Here is a 13,619-nt window from a genome sequence, read left to right as displayed (position 1 = left end):
CGCGGCCGGGCGCAGGACCCCGAGCGGCCGCAGCCCGGCCCCGCGCCCCCGGCCATTCCGCCTCGCCCTCGAGCGACCGCGCGCCAACAGAGCTGTCTGGAAGGGGCCGGAGAAGACAGAGGCGCAACTCGGAAGCAGTCCCGGGGCCGCCGGAAATTACCCCTGACATCGGGCAGGGCACGCGGGCGCCGCGCGCATGCGCCGCAACCTGGCTGGGCGGGAGACCGTGGGAGCCGCACGCAGCCCCGCCCCCGCGGGGAGGGCTGTCGGAGAAGAGTGTGGGAGGAAGGAGTAGAGCTTCACCGGAGAGTGCCCCACGCAGATGCAGCTCTCACGTGGCCCCCCAAACCCGTGCCTGAGACCTCCCCCCGCCTCCGGGAAACCAGGGGAGATAAGGGCACTGTAGTGGCCAGGGCAGGAGGGACATTGTTGCAGTACACCTGAGATCCAAGGCAGGGAACTGTGCTTCCGACTGCGGCGAAAGGCCAGACTGCCGCCTTCCCCCCATCCCTGCGGGTCTGGTTGTCAACGGGAGGGAAGTCCTGTCTGGTCCCAGCTGTGGTGATAGGTCTGACCCTGCAAGGATCAAGCCTCCCAGCCTTTGGCTGCACCCAACACCCACTGGTTCCTCCCGAGGCTGCAAGGAGACACAGCCTTCATGTCACCATAAAAATAGGGTGGTAGCCACTTGAGTGAATAGAGGCCTTTTACAGGGGTTTAGGTTGTAGCCGTGTTGGTCTAAGGATATAGGCAGACAAGGTTCCTTGGGTGAATTTGATATCTTTTATTAGACCAACCCAAATGGTTGGAGAATAGTTATTAAGCAAGCTTTCGGGTTCAAAAACCCTTCGTCAGGCTCAGGAAGCTGCAGCAGTTGGTGTGTGCTCTTCCTGGATGGAATGAAAAGTAAACAAGCCAGGGGCTGGGCTGGGCTGGGCTGGGCTGGGGAGTCAGTTGCCAGGCAGATTATAATGTATCAAAAATCCAATGTCTATGTTTAGTCCATGATCTCTGGTATCCAGCAGGTTGATGAAATGGAGCTCATAGGCTCGTCTCTGGGAAGTGTTGTGTAAGTTTCCCTTGAGGATCAGGACTGAGAGATTGGAGAGAGAGTGGCCCTCCTGTGAGAAATGTGCCTCCACCGGTAATTGGGTGTTTCTGTCTTTGATGGATTTCCGGTGTGCGTTCATTCTGGTGCGCAGTTGTTGTCTGGTCTCTCCTACATATTTTCCATCAGGGCATTTGGTGCATTGGATGTGGTATATTACATTCCTGGAGGTGCAGCTGTAAGATCCTGGGATGCTGATGGCTCTGTTGTGGGGTGTAGTAATAGTGGAGGTGGTGGAGATGTGGGGGCAGATTTTGCATTTCTTGTCATGGCATGGTTTTTGAGGATTTTCCGTACAGGTTCAAGGGATGGGTGATACGTCATAACCAGCGGCGTGTGATTTGTGGGTGTTTTTCTTCTGTACTGCAGCAGTTCTTCACGTGGTATCCAGGTGCCTCTTTCAAACATGCGATCTACCTCTCTGGAGGAGTGTCCTTGCTGGGTGAAAGCCTTTTTAAGATTGGTGAGGTGGCAATCCCGGGTGTTCTCTTCAGTACAGATGCGGTGGTATCTGAGGGCTTGGCTGTATATTGCAGCTTTTTTGGTGTGTTTCGGGTGATTGCTGGTTCTGTGCAGATATGTATGTTGGTCTGTGGGTTTCTTGTATACTGTGGTCTGTATTTTACCCTTCTGGATACTGATCCTTGTGTCTAAAAAGGGGATGTTGGTGTTGGAGTATTCTAAAGAAAGTCGGATGGAGGGATGGTGATTGTTGAATTTCTGGTGGAACTCAATTAGAGATTCCCGGTTCTCACTCCAAATGATGAAGATGTCATTGATATATCGTAAGTACAGCAAGGGTTTGATGGTGCAGTTCTTGAGGAAGTCTTCTTCCAGGTGGCTCATAAAAAGGTTGGCATATTGTAGGGCCATTTTAGTGCCCATAGCTGTTCCCATCATCTGGAGGAAGTGTTGATTATTAAAAGTGAAATTGTTGTGTGTGAGGATGAAGTGTATAAGCTCAGTGATATCTTTGGGTCTGTATTCTGGGTTGTAATCTTGTTCCTGTAGATATGTAAGGCAGGATGGTGTGGGATGTTGGTGGTAGCCCTTTGTTGCACCACAAATACCTTAATTTTGTGACAGCAACGACCCTAGCCATCATTTGTGCCACTTTTTTGTAGCCAACATCTGTTCACTTATGGCAGAAGAATGCCTGTGGCTGCCCACGTTCTCCAGCCGCCCTGGGCAGGAGCTCCAGGAACTTAAGGGCCTGGTCTTGCGAGACAGCGGCTCTAGCTGCCTCATCCCAACATAGGCACGTGGCTGCAAATCAGGGTTTCCTGCTTGCGTATGCATGCTCCCGAGTTGGGGCACAGTGATGATAACCTGTGCTGCAGTAATCTGCAGGGGATTCCCAGGGTGTGTGTCTGCAAGAAGTGGGGAATTCCCATACTGGTTTCTTCTGTGCTTGCACCCATGCCCTGATACCAGGTGTGTATTCATTACTACAGCCCATAGTTTGCAAGTGCAGGGGGGGAAACCCTATGAGAATTCTCTATGCTGGTGCTGGGGGAAGTTGCCCATAGCACACTGCCCTCACGGGGGGGGGGTCTGCCAGCATGGAGGGGGACACCCTTATGGGAGTTCTCCCCTTCACCTGGAGCAGAATCCCTTGCAGGTAGATTCTCCTGTGCCCTGACACAGCAGGTGTGTCTGCAACTGGGAGGTTTCCCTTGGGTTGAAGACATGTGCTGTAACTTGTGGGGCAGCACCTAGAGCTGTTTTCATGCAGGATTAGGCCCCTGAAACTCCAGGAGCAGCCGGGGCTTGATCCTATGGGACAACAATCCCAGCAATGTCTGTAGACATCAGTGAAGTGGATCAGTTGTGCCAGCGTGTGTTGTGGCATAGATGATCGTATTCCAAAAATGACTTCTGTTTTCAGCCTCAGGGAAGTGGAACAACAACAAAAACTTGACATCTGTAGCAACAGGAAGGGGCGAGGAATAAACAAACCCTTCCCAGTCCCACGTGGCAGTTAGCAAAGCCCAGAAACATGGGAAAATCAAACCTTCACCCTGAACTGGGAACCACAAACACCCTAACTAGAGAGCCAGGACTCCCCTTTCTGTTATCCTGTCACTTCCATAAATCTGTTCCCACTTTTAAATCCTGTTTCATAACCAAGCTGGTTGTGGAACTTGCTTCATTTTCCAGTTTCTGTCTGCTCTGGGCTGCTGAGCTCTTCTTACCTCCAAACTATGGGTACATCCAGGTGGAGAGCTCCTGAGCTTCCAAGGTTTGCGCTTCACAGCACACTCCAGGCATCATTCCAACATTGGTTCTATTGACCAATGCTTATCCAGCTTCTTGAAATTTGCAATTAAGGAGAGTCCACAACTTTCCTAGGCAGTCTATTCCATTGTCTCACTGTTCTAACAGTGAAGTTTTTCCTGATCTTCAGTGTAGAACTACTTTGCTGCAATTTCAAGTCCTTGCTTAGCATCATACTAAACTTTATAGCAGCTCTTCAGATTTTTTAAATGTTTCTACTAGCCTTCAACAGCTCTGTAGTTTATTTGTTTATTATTAAATGAATATGTGATTAGTCACATCTGCATTATGATTGAAGGTTTTAGTGTAATACCCATGCATATTTTTTCACAACCAGTTTTCTTTAAGATTTGTGAATTTAGAGCATGACCTGACGACATAGTACAGTAGTAGATTTTTTTCAGAGCTTAAATAGAAACTACACTGCCTTGGAAGTACTGGGATTTTTTTTTGTCATAGTAAATGACAGCATTATTAGTATATTTGGTCCTTTAATTTACTTGCTCACTTTGTTTTGTGGTCCATAGGAAAACTGTTCTTCTCAAGTATTTCACATTTTGAAATCCTTGAAGTATCAGTTCTTCTGTTGAAGAACTGAAGTATCAATTATTTGGATTTCAAGAGGTTGTCATTGCATACTGATCTGACTTTCCCCCCCAAAGCTTAACTGTACCAAACAGTAATTTATAATACCTTTCATCTCTGAAGAGAGCAATGACGTGTAGCCATTAGCCAACTGTAAATCTACTTAAGCTTTGTCATTGCTGTGGGTTGGAAATGCTTCCCTCCAAGCTGTCCCTCTAGACCCATTAAATATAGTGTAGAAGTTACAAGGTGTTTCATACACAATTTACTTTTTAGGATCTGGACCTTTAAGAATAAACATGGTATAGGTTGCAGCTAACTCTTGATAAAATTGAGCAATAGAAATGCATTCAGTTTCCAAGTTAGACTTTCCATTTCTGACATCAACAGCTTTGACATAAAGAAGTTGTCATCAAGTGTTCAGCCAATTATCAAAACTGATTTATCTCTTGTTGAAAAGAGTGGGGCGTCCTTCTTGAATCATGTGTTGAAACTTTCAGAAATCCCCAGAGCATGGTCTGTGAGTCCCATGAGGCACTTCTTGAATGGGTCCTTCGTTGTGTCACGTATCACAGTATTAGCATAAGGAGGGCCTTCAAAAATATCATAGCCCGATATTTCCCCTTGTTCCTTAACCCTTTTCACATTTGCTTGGAGTGGCAAGCACCTCATCTGACCATGTCTGAGCATTTTGTGGAAATCTATGCTGAAGAATTCTTGAAATACGTGAAGGGCTTCAGTATTCCTTGGGATTGTATATGTTTCCATGCAAGTCCACTAGAGAAGATGACAGCTTCCCTGCAGGTATAATCACTTATGAGATGAATCACAGTGAATGGTTACAACCCATGGAATTCAGTGATCTTTTTAAATAAGGATTTGTGAATACCAGTCATGGCAGGTATATCAAAATACAACAATCCAGTTCTTAGCAGAAACTATTAAGTGTTCAATGGTTTCCTGAAGATGGGTCTGAACAAGAGCCATTTCTGCTCCTGTTCCATCTGGACATTCAATAATATTGAAGTTTTGGTTTTCAAAGTTTTTGTCACAGAATGAGAACTTTACAGCCAACTGCTTCACAACAGTCATCTGTGGTTTCACTTACAAAGAGAAACAATGGGTTTCCACAGCATTTGGTAGTTTTCTGAAGTCCATTCCTGTCCCTGGCCTGAATTGTCATTATATCTGCTTAGCAACTTGATTACACTTCAAAATATTTGGGTGTGGCAAAATGATGATAAAGTTGCAGCAGCTTGGCTGTAGGTGAACTTTGACTTTCACATTCTGGTGGGGACAGGATAAGTAAAGGTTTCCTTTTTAGAATCTTCAGTATTATGGGGCTGTTCACTTCTCAGCATTACAAAAATGCATAATTTTGATCGGGGGTGTCAAACATAACGACCCACAGAGACAGGTCGTCTGGCCTGCAACCTTGATGTGGGGGACCTTCTCGTGACTGCGGCCAAGCAGTTGGGCAAGAGCTGTGGTATTGGAGCCCCAGCAACACCAGAGGAAAGAGCCCGGCACTGTGGCTTGTTCCCACAGTGGTAGTGTTGCACAAACTGCTAGTTTCGTGCCCCTGGAGGCTTTTCCAATTCACCTCTAGGAGAGAGTCACACACACTCAGGCTGGGTCCAATTTCAAATTTATTGTTTGCAAACAGATCAACAAGGGAGCTGAGTCGCTCAAATCAGAGTCGACCTCAAACAGTGTTCGAGGTTCCTTTTTATAGCTAACATAAACAATAGATTTCAACGTGTTGCGTGATTATTGGCAGCCTAAACATTACGTCTTGCATTGTATGTCTAGCAGTTACATGTTCTATGACGGTTTACATACATGTCTTATTTACATCTTAGATCCCCTCCCTGGGGCAGTCCCTAAGCCCATCTCGGTCATCCTTCGGTCAGGGTGTGATTTCTTTACATCAACAGTTTTCCCTGTCCCTCTTCGCTTATCTCTCGTAAGGAGTTATTTATTGCACCCGTTCCTGGCTCCGTCTGCAGAAGTTTTAGTGCTACTCGTAAATCAATTAGTAGCCTACATGCCTTAGCAGAAGCGATTGTGAAAACATGCAGAAGCAATTTACAAAAGCAGGATGTATAGATTATGTTATATTTTTACCACAGTAGCCAAGCACCCAGCATGCCAGGCCTCTTCCCAACATGTTCTGGACTGGAAGGAAGGGTTGGTCTGTGGGCCTGATCCGGCCTATGGGGCCAGCACTGAATCTGCAAGGCCAGACGAGTTTGACCCCTGAATTACATGAAATCAATAACTCGTTTCTCCTGCTGATTAAATCACCCTGCAGTTTTTTGTTTGTGGTTACTTAAATCTTTGCCATATTGAGTAGCTTAATGCTATGAAGAATGAGCACAAGCATAAAGAATAGCTTTATGCATATAAAGAGCTTCTGTCTGAAGAAGCAGCAGCAGTGAAGAAAATCTTTCTTTTCCTGTGGTTGAGCACAGCTACTTTCTAACTATCTCATTGCAGAAAAGCTTCACTTGGATGCAGCTTTCTTGACAGGCAAAGTGAGAGTAAACTGAATGAGACTGTAAATATTTGCATAAGGGGGCTTAGATATTTCTTGAAGGCTTTTGAAATGCAGATTCTGTATTAGCAAAATGTCTGCAGCTACAAAGTGAGGATTGGTATTGTGGTAAAAATATGTTATAATCTAGTCATTATGATTTTGCAATAACGTTTGTGTAGCAGCTGTGTGGTAAAAAAAATGTCTCATCTCCCTACACAAAGGCTTCACAGCTGAGAACTGTTTAGTTTCACTACATAATTGCTTCTGCATATTATCACGCTTGCTTCTGCTAAGGTATGTAGGCCAATGATAGATTTACGAGTAGCACTAGACTTCTGCAGACATAGCCAGGAACAGATGCAACAAATAACTCCTTACGAGAGATAAGAGAAGAGGCACAGGGAAAGGTGCTGATGTGAAGAACTCAGACCTTGACCAAAGAATGACTGAAATGGACTTAAGGACGGCCCCAGGGAGGAGATTTAAGATGTAAATGAGACATGTATGTAAACCATCATAGAACATGTACCTGCTAGACATATGTTGTAAGACGTAATACTTGGGCTACCAATAATTACGCGACACGTTAGAATCTTTTGTTTATGTTAGCTATAAAAAGGAACCCCAGACTCTGTTTGGGGTCGACACGGATTTGAGTAAATTAAGCTCCCTTGTCGAACTTGTTTGCAAACAATAAATCTGAAATTGGACCCAGCCTGTGTGTGAGACTCTCTCCTAGAGGTGGATTGGACAAGCCTCCAGGGGCACGAAACTAGCCGTTTGTGCAACAGTATGGCACGCCATTGTGTCATACTTCAACACTAAATCACAGGTTCCAGCAAGTTCCATAGTTCCTCTAGTAAGTCACCTCCCTCACTTGCCAATTATGGCATTTAAAACAGAAAAATGTAACTGGGTTACATACCATTGGGCTTTTTCAGGTACACTCCTGAAATCTTTCTCTGCAACCTGTCTGTGACCCAAAGGGTTGGTACAAAGAAGTCTGTAGGAGATGCAGAGGTTTCTACAAATTTTTCTTTTGCAGCTTCAAGTTGGTCCTCATTTGTCTCTACAATATTGTGTTTGTGGCAGAGTTCTGTAATTTCTTCATTTCGGCAAAGTAAACCTTAGGCTTTTTCTGCTATTCAATGCTTTTGAAAGCATGATATACACAATTTGAATCCTCTGTGAGTGAGAGGAGCTGCATCCTCCTTTTAGGAGGAGAATATCCTAAAAGATAATTAAGCATACCATGAATTGCACTTCACTCATAGGCTGATAGAAACAACTTGCTTCCTCAGGTTACATATCTTGTAGTTCACTAAGTTAAGACTGATGGCAGTGCATTGCACTTATACCGCAACCATGCTTTTCCACTTACGTACTCAGCATGTATTTTTTATCTTTACAATTTGAGTTTTGAAAGTTTCATGGTTGTCATTAACCTTGGCAAAATAACCCCCATTTCTGTTAGCAATAGTTTCATGGCTTGTTGAGAGCTTCATAGCTGCTAAACCAGTTTCTTCATTCAGTTTGAAGCAGTTCCATTTTTCCAGCCATTCCGCATCAACTTGGGAAATGACATGTTGAGACAACTTTTGTGAGGTTTTTCTCCTCTTGCACATCTTTTCTGATAAATGAATCATTCACATGGTCCATGTGAGTACAGAAGTGATAACATGAAAAGTAGAATTCAGCATCTGGTTGAACTGAATAGTCAAGGAAATTTTGTGTGATAGAAAGCAAAAAATTAACCACTGTGTATCCCATTCAGTCTCTGGTGAAATCAGGCAAAGGTGGTTGATTATGTGCATTGGATTTTTCCCAAAGATCCATAGGAACAGTTGGGTTTGTCCTATCATTTATCAATCATATTTATGGTGATGCTATATCTGATGAGGTACAATGATCCCCTCCTGTTGTGCTTGTACTGCTGATATTAAGGTGTTAGAACAAGATTATGCTGGAGACATTGTAACATCATGCTGTGGAGCAGTTTGGGAGGGGTTTTTTTTTAAAACACAAACTACTGGTAACTTGTCAATGTCCACTTCCTCCAGGACAGTATAGCAGTCATGATTTTCTTTGTAGTTACTGCTTTAAATTAGTGGAATCTTGAGGAAAGTTGTTTAAATGCTCCTATGCAGTCAGGGATCTGTTTTGTAGCTATGTTGGTATGAGACGAAGAGGAATACAAAACTCTAAAGCTCTTGGTTCAGAGATGATATCTTTTATTAGACCAGCTAGAAAATAGCAACAACAACAACAACAACAACAAAAATCTCTCTTTGAAAGCTTTCAGGCACACATGCCCTTCTTCAGGCTGAGGGGAAATCGAAAGTTGTAAAAATCCACTTAGGTAGAAAATAAACTTCATTTTGCACACCCTATTGTAATGAAGTGTATGTTGCTCTGTGATGGAGGGTCCCCTCTACAACACTGTTGGGCTGAATCACTCTTTGGTTTATAGACCTTCTCTGTCTAGGTCTCTGACTTGGAGTTGGGCATGCCAAAAGAAAGATTGCATTTCCTTCTCATTTGTGTTTGTGGTCAGTCTGGGTGTTTTCCAGTAGTTTGGGCAAATTGTTCACCGTACACTGGAGTAGTATGGTGGCAACTCACATAATAAATCTAGTTCCTACTATCCCTAGTTCAGGCTCCAGCCCTGCCCCTAGACTGGCAACTAGGCATAGCTGAGTAGCCCCCCAGCAACCCTAACCTTAACCCAACCCTGGGACTCTTATTGGCTCCAAACCTGACACTAACCTGATGTCCCTTACCAGGTCACGCCCTAACTCATGTCTGGCCATCTCTATTAACCCCAGCCTGAATCATAGCCTGGGGGCCCCTACCAGCCCAAGGGCAGGTGTCCCAGCCTCCAGTGAGGGGGCGGGAGGCGTTCAGGATTGAGAGAGTGGTCGGGAGTAAAAAAGTAAAAAAGGTTTTATTGACTTAACAAACACACAACTACGTGTAGTATAACCAGACAACAATGACAGACAATAACAATTTGCGTCGGCAACTTATCGGCAGTCCCCTCTGATGCCTGATGTACGACAAGTTCCTCTTCTATAAAGCTCAGCGAAGTCAGGTGTCCTGATCTGCGCTGTCCGCGGGGTACCAGGAAGGACCCTGGTCTTCAGTCCTCGGGCTCCTCGAGATCCACTGGCCCACCAAATCCAGGTCAGCATCTACTTCTTTTACAATGCTGCATCTTCCTTCTGCTAATTTCTGGATGTGCTAGCTAATTTATAACTTCTGAGCTACGCTGTTGACTGACAGCCACTCATATTCTTACACTACAAACTTTCCTTATGACTGACCAATAGCAGTACAAGCCTTTGCATTTTTCTGATAAGGTTAATTTTAACTGCGTCACTACATACAAGGTCCTACTACTTTCAAGGCCTCACTAATCTTACAAGGCCTCACTACACACAAGGCGTCACTAAACTTTTACTTTAATTAAAATTCTTAGTGGCAACATGCAGCTCCATACATAAACAAACAACAAGAAACACCTGGTCTAATCCTTACAGAGTGTTCAGCAAGCACCTTCACCACACAGACATAATTTTCAGCTGTCACAGGCAGGGTTCTACTACCCCCAGCCTCAAAGTAGCCCAGCAAGCTCCTAACAAGTTATATCCACAACTCCAAACTGGCACCCACTGCATCCTTGCCACTAACTCTGGCTGGTGTTCCTACAGACTCCAACCATACCACCAGGGATCCCTATCATCCTGTAGCCTGGAAGTTCCTATGGGTCCAAACCTTATCCCTCACTCAGTAATTTATACCCCAATCCCAACTGTATCCATGGGCTGCCTACTGGTTCCACCTTTAAGCCTCACCCAGCAAAGTGTTCTGTTCCCACCCTAATTCTAGCTCAGCACAACCTACCTGTCCCATTGTTATCAAATGTTGATCAAGGTGGGAAGGGTGAAAAAGAATTTAAATGAATCCTTGAGTTATTCCAACCAATGTGAGAAGTTTATTGATTAGTAGACTAAAACAAGATTAATTCTTGAGGATGAGCATAATCTTATGGGATGAGTCTCTTTTGCCATAGAGCAGCATTGGCCAGCTTCTTCATTTCCACAGCGGGGGAGGCGGTGGATTCCATCCTGGAATCCTACCACCTTCCTGGCAGCTCCGCAGGTAAGCCTAGCCCAGTGCCCCTTGCCATACCCAATGTTATCCCTAGCCAGAAGGGTCCCTAATGGCTTATACCCTAAGACTCGTTCAGCTGCTCCTGCCAGCCCAAAACCTAAGCACAACCTGGTGGCCACTACTGCCTAAAGCCCTAGCCCAACCAAGGGGCCACTGGAACAGGGCTAGGGCTGAAGTAGGTAGGGGCCACTGTGGTAGGGATTAGGCAGTATGTGCTGATGCGCTAGAGTTAGAGCTAGGAATGGGAGAAGCTGGCAGGCTAGGGTTAGATCTGTACCTGGCAGAGGCTAGAGTTAGGGAAGGACCTAGTAGGGGAAGCAGGCTAAAGACCTAGGGCTAGAAGACATTCCCAGGCTGTGGTTAGGTCTGGGGCTTCTATAGGCCACGCTAGCGAGATGGTTGATGTGGGTAGGAGACCTCTGGACTGCGGTTACGTGGGTGAATTCAGTAGGAGTCTGGGAACAGAAGCTGGTAGCAGCCATTAGGGATGGGTCTGGAAGGGTCTCCTGAGAATGGTTTAGTGCTGGGGGAAGGGACCTTGGGCTAGATTTAGGTTTGGAATTGGAAGCAGCCACCAGGCTAGTGTTCGGAGTGAGGCTGCTGGGCTCAAGACAGGGCTTGGTAGCAGTCACTTGATCAGGGTTTAGAGACTGGACTGGTCAGGGTCACTGATTAAAAATGAGGGGTGGGGATTGTGGGTCCACAGGATTAGGATTAGGGCGGGGCAGGCAAAATATGGCCCATGGGCTGGAACTGGCCCACCAGACCATTCTATCTGGGCTGTGGGGCCCCTCTAAAATTTAGACAATTATTACCTGCTGGTGGTTGCCTATGCAAAAGCAGATGAGCCACTGGCAGCATGAGCTGCCGGCTGCAGCAGCAAGCAGCTTGGGGGGCTCTGGTTGCAAGACGCAACCAACCCAACCCCAACCTGACCCGCCCCACCCCCACCCCCTGGAGATTCTGGAGACTGGAAGCTCCTGGCTGGCAGAGGTTTCTGCCCTGGTGCTCTAGCCCTCCCTCATCCGAGAGTTGAAATTCAGATAAGAACAGGTGGTGGGGGAGCGGGGGAACTGCCGGCAGTGTACGTGGGGTTATGGTTGGGGGGAAGGGGGCTGTGGGAGGGTGTGGATGTATGTTGGGGGTGTGGTTGGAGGTGGAGAGCCAGCTCCACCTGTCCCATCCTAGCTGCAGCTTGCACTTCCCGGCTGCAAGGCCGGGACCCACATGGCACAGCATGGGGCCAGCCCAGATTGGCCCGGCACAATGTTGTTCTGACTGCAAGGCCAGGGACTGCATGGTGTGGCATGGAGCCAGCCTGGCCCGGTCTGGCTGTGGCACATGGGTCCTGGCAGCAAGGCTGGGACCCACGTGGCCCGGCATGGATCCGGCTCAGCCTGGTTCCTCCATGCCACGCTGCATGGGTCCTGGCGTTGCAGTGGGGAACTGTGCACCACAGCTGGGATGAGCTGGGCCAGGCTGGCTCTGTTCTGCACCATGCAGGTCCCAGCCTTGCAGCCAGGAACCTTATGGTGCAGCATGGAGCCAGCCTGGCCTGGCCCATCCAAGCAGCATGTTGTTCTCCACTGCAAGGCTGGGACTCGCACAGCATGGCACGGAGGGGACAAAAATATTTTTTTTAAATAAAATTAAAATAAGTTGTAGTAGATGTTTGATTTTTTTAGTATATTAGGGTTAGAGTGGCTAGAGGGCCCTTTTGGTGAAGGTGGTAAGGGTTGCCTTCTGTCATTAGATGCGGGAGTCAGCGGGACTGACAAGAGTCACAGGGCTAAAGTTAGTGGCCAATAGGGGCTACTCGGCTGGGGGTTACCCCTGGAGCCAGTAGCAGCCCCTAGGCTGGTTCAGATTAGTATAAAATTTCATAGGCAACAACTTGTTGCATCAGATGCATCTGATAGGCTGTTGCCTACAAAAGATCATGCCTTTCTGAAGTGGTTAGTCTCTAAGGTACGAGACTTCCCTACCTTCTACCTACCTTCAGACTAACACAGCTAGCCTTCTCTCACTAACAGAGTAATGATGCATTGGAAACCCTAAATTTGGACAGGTAAACCTCCACTATGGCTCACAGGATGATAGGAAAGTAGGGGTTTTAATTTCTTTTTCAGTCATGATGCTAACAATGATTCTCAAACATGGTGCCACAGCACCCTAGCAGGCCATGAAATCCTTTTAAGGGTGCTGCTCAATATTAGCGTAGTTAGATGTGCAAATGCCTACACAAGATAAAAATCAGACATTTCAGATAGGAATCCATAGTGTCAACAACATTCGTACCTGTTGTGGTCTTTCTGAGTTCCTTGCAACAGAAGAATTGCTTTTTTTCCCCCATAGTCAAACAATTAGTGAAAGCGAACACCTCACATTTTCTGAGGGGAGCCTTGAATCTAATGCAGTGGTTCCCAACCTTGGGGTCGCAACCCTATTTGAGGTTGCAATGATACAAAATGGAGTTGGAAAGATGCTGAACAGTGTCGATGGATTATACAGGTATCCGGCTTTTCTGTTCACTGCAGAAAAATGCAGATTTTCCCCTTTAAAGGAGAAAAAAGTCAGAAACAATGGGTTCCTCTTGCAGGCTGGAAGAGTTCAGCCTGCAAGGGGCTGCTTAGGGTTGGGGGAAGTGGGAGGAGGGTGACCAGGCAGAGGGTGCTATGTACATGTGCGCGCACACACATGCACGGGGCAGCCAGGCAGCATGGAGAGCAGCTCCCACAGATCCCTATGGGTAAGTGTATGGAGGAGGGCAGATTGAGTCCCCCATGGGGAGGGAGGGAGTGGTGTAGGGGGCACTGCCAAGATGGGTGGTGCATGGGGTCTGCGGCTAGGACAGGAATGCAGGGCCTGGCTGGAGGAGCAGGACAGAGCTATGGTCGGCTCGTCCAGGGGGCACCAGGGAGGCTGGTTCGGGGGGGG

This window comes from Alligator sinensis, unplaced genomic scaffold (genome assembly GCF_000455745.1).
Source record: "Alligator sinensis unplaced genomic scaffold, ASM45574v1 scaffold159_1, whole genome shotgun sequence".
In the NCBI taxonomy this organism is placed as follows: Eukaryota; Metazoa; Chordata; order Crocodylia; family Alligatoridae; genus Alligator; species Alligator sinensis.
The sequence above is the reverse complement of the archived record's forward strand: the minus strand, read 5'-3'. Positions refer to the sequence as shown.